The sequence below is a fragment of the Lepisosteus oculatus genome, chromosome 14, assembly GCF_040954835.1.
Source record: "Lepisosteus oculatus isolate fLepOcu1 chromosome 14, fLepOcu1.hap2, whole genome shotgun sequence".
NCBI classification, from domain to species: Eukaryota; Metazoa; Chordata; class Actinopteri; order Semionotiformes; family Lepisosteidae; genus Lepisosteus; species Lepisosteus oculatus.
In genome coordinates this window covers 26448247-26450746 of record NC_090709.1, presented here as the reverse complement: position 1 = coordinate 26450746, position 2500 = coordinate 26448247, and the positions used below count along the sequence as shown (strand labels likewise).

Genomic DNA, 2500 nt, shown 5'->3' with positions numbered 1-2500 from the left:
AGCTCTGTGGAAAACGATCTCAATACAATTCTGAAAAACGCGACTCTCCGAACGCCAGCCGAACAAGTCTCCACAGCCGAAGCGCTGTGTCTCTTTTCAGCTGGCGATAAACCTTTCCTCGATCCTTTGCGGACTTGTAAAACTGTTCATGATCAGAATAAAAAACGCTCACGCTAATACACAAACACCCGTGTCTCGCAAAAGCTGACAAATAAACAGACGGACAAGCCGCACTGCACGTGTGAACAGGGGAATGAGCGAGCGAGCGGGGATAGGGCGCCTCCTGCGCTTAAAGGCTTACAGCACCTGGTATTCCCAGGCGGTCTCCCATCCAAGTACTAACCAGGCCCATCCCTGTTTAGCTTCCGAGATCAGACGAGATCAGGCGTGCTCAAGGGGGTGTGGCCGTAAGCGAGAGCAAGGCTCGCTGGCACCCTTCTTATTGAGAGGACAGCTCCGTCACCTCTTTTACGACGCTGTTTTTTTTCCCTTGCGTTTTTCTCTTCTTCCCACGTTCTCTCTCTTCACTGCCTTCGTCCCCGCTCTATTTCACTTCAGCCTTTCACTCTTGCATCCTTCCAATGAGGACGGAGCTGCGGGAGAAAGGGCGCTATAGAGGATCGCTGTGGAGAGCTGCTGCTGTGCTTTGACATCTGAGCTCTGTGGAAAACGATCTCAATACAATTCTGAAAAACGCGACTCTCCGAACGCCAGCCGAACAAGTCTCCACAGCCGAAGCGCTGTGTCTCTTTTCAGCTGGCGATAAACCTTTCCTCGATCCTTTGCGGACTTGTAAAACTGTTCCTGATCAGAATAAAAAACGCTCACGCTAATACACAAGCACCCGTGTCTCGCCAAAGCTGACAAATAAACAGACGGACAAGCCGCACTGCACGTGTGAACAGGGGAATGAGCGAGCGAACGGGGATAGGGCGCCTCCTGCGCTTAAAAGCTTACAGCACCTGGTATTCCCAGGCGGTCTCCCATCCAAGTACTAACCAGGCCCATCTCTGTTTAGCTTCCGAGATCAGACGAGATCAGGCGTGTTCAAGGGGGTGTGGCCGTAAGCAAGAGCAAAGCTCGCTGGCACCCTTCTTATTGAGAGGACAGCTCCGTCACCTCTTTTACGACGCTGCTTTTTTTCCCTTGCGTTTTTCTCTTCTTCCCACGTTCTCTCTCTTCACTGCCTTCGTCCCTGCTCTATTTCACTTCAGCCTTTCTCTCTTGCTTCCTTCCAATGAGGACGGAGCTGCGGGAGAAAGGGCGCTATAGAGGATCGCTGTGGAGAGCTGCTGCTGTGCTTTGACATCTGAGCTCTGTGGAAAACGATCTCAATACAATTCTGAAAAACGCGACTCTCCGAACGCCAGCCGAACAAGTCTCCACAGCCGAAGCGCTGTGTCTCTTTTCAGCTGGCGATAAACCTTTCCTCGATCCTTTGCGGACTTGTAAAACTGTTCCTGATCAGAATAAAAAACGCTCACGCTAATACACAAGCACCCGTGTCTCGCCAAAGCTGACAAATAAACAGACGGACAAGCCGCACTGCACGTGTGAACAGGGGAATGAGCGAGCGAGCGGGGATAGGGCGCCTCCTGCGCTTAAAAGCTTACAGCACCTGGTATTCCCAGGCGGTCTCACATCCAAGTACCAACCAGGCCCATCCCTGTGTAGCTTCCGAGATCAGACGAGATCAGGCGTGCTTAAGGGGGTGTGGCCGTAAGCGAGAGCAAGGCTCGCTACCTACCTTCTTATTGAGAGGACAACTCCGTCACCTCTTTTACGACGCTGCTTTTTTTCCCTTGCGTTTTTCTCTACTTCCCACGTTCTCTCTCTTCACTGCCTTTGTCCCCGCTCTATTTCACTTCAGCCTTTCACTCTTGCTTCCTTCCAATGAGGACGGAGCTGCGGGAGAAAGGGCGCTATAGAGGATCGCTGTGGAGAGCTGCTGCTGTGCTTTGACATCTGAGCTCTGTGGAAAACGATCTCAATACAATTCTGAAAAACGCGACTCTCCGAACGCCAGCCGAACAAGTCTCCACAGCCGAAGCGCTGTGTCTCTTTTCAGCTGGCGATAAACCTTTCCTCGATCCTTTGCGGACTTGTAAAACTGTTCATGATCAGAATAAAAAACGCTCACGCTAATACACAAACACCCGTGTCTCGCAAAAGCTGACAAATAAACAGACGGACAAGCCGCACTGCACGTGTGAACAGGGGAATGAGCGAGCGAGCGGGGATAGGGCGCCTCCTGCGCTTAAAGGCTTACAGCACCTGGTATTCCCAGGCGGTCTCCCATCCAAGTACTAACCAGGCCCATCCCTGTTTAGCTTCCGAGATCAGACGAGATCAGGCGTGCTCAAGGGGGTGTGGCCGTAAGCGAGAGCAAGGCTCGCTGGCACCCTTCTTATTGAGAGGACAGCTCCGTCACCTCTTTTACGACGCTGTTTTTTTTCCCTTGCGTTTTTCTCTTCTTCCCACGTTCTCTCTCTTCACTGCC

General features: G+C 52.0%; 3 non-coding genes and 1 pseudogene across 3 annotated transcripts; all 4 read right to left on the bottom strand.

Annotated features, from left to right (window-relative positions):
• Positions 1–294: 294 nt before the first annotated feature.
• LOC138218246 (5S ribosomal RNA) lies at positions 295–413 on the bottom strand. The gene has a single exon (XR_011181486.1). It is a non-coding gene; the product is annotated as a 5S ribosomal RNA (ribosomal RNA).
• Positions 414–950: 537 nt separating this feature from the next.
• LOC138245347 (5S ribosomal RNA) lies at positions 951–1069 on the bottom strand. Its single transcript, XR_011193957.1, has one exon. It is a non-coding gene; the product is annotated as a 5S ribosomal RNA (ribosomal RNA).
• A 537-nt stretch (positions 1070–1606) lies between these two features.
• On the bottom strand, positions 1607–1725 carry LOC138218970 (5S ribosomal RNA; annotated as a pseudogene).
• A 537-nt stretch (positions 1726–2262) lies between these two features.
• Positions 2263–2381, bottom strand: LOC138218234 (5S ribosomal RNA). The gene has a single exon (XR_011181484.1). It is a non-coding gene; the product is annotated as a 5S ribosomal RNA (ribosomal RNA).
• Between the last annotated feature and the right edge of the window lie 119 nt (positions 2382–2500).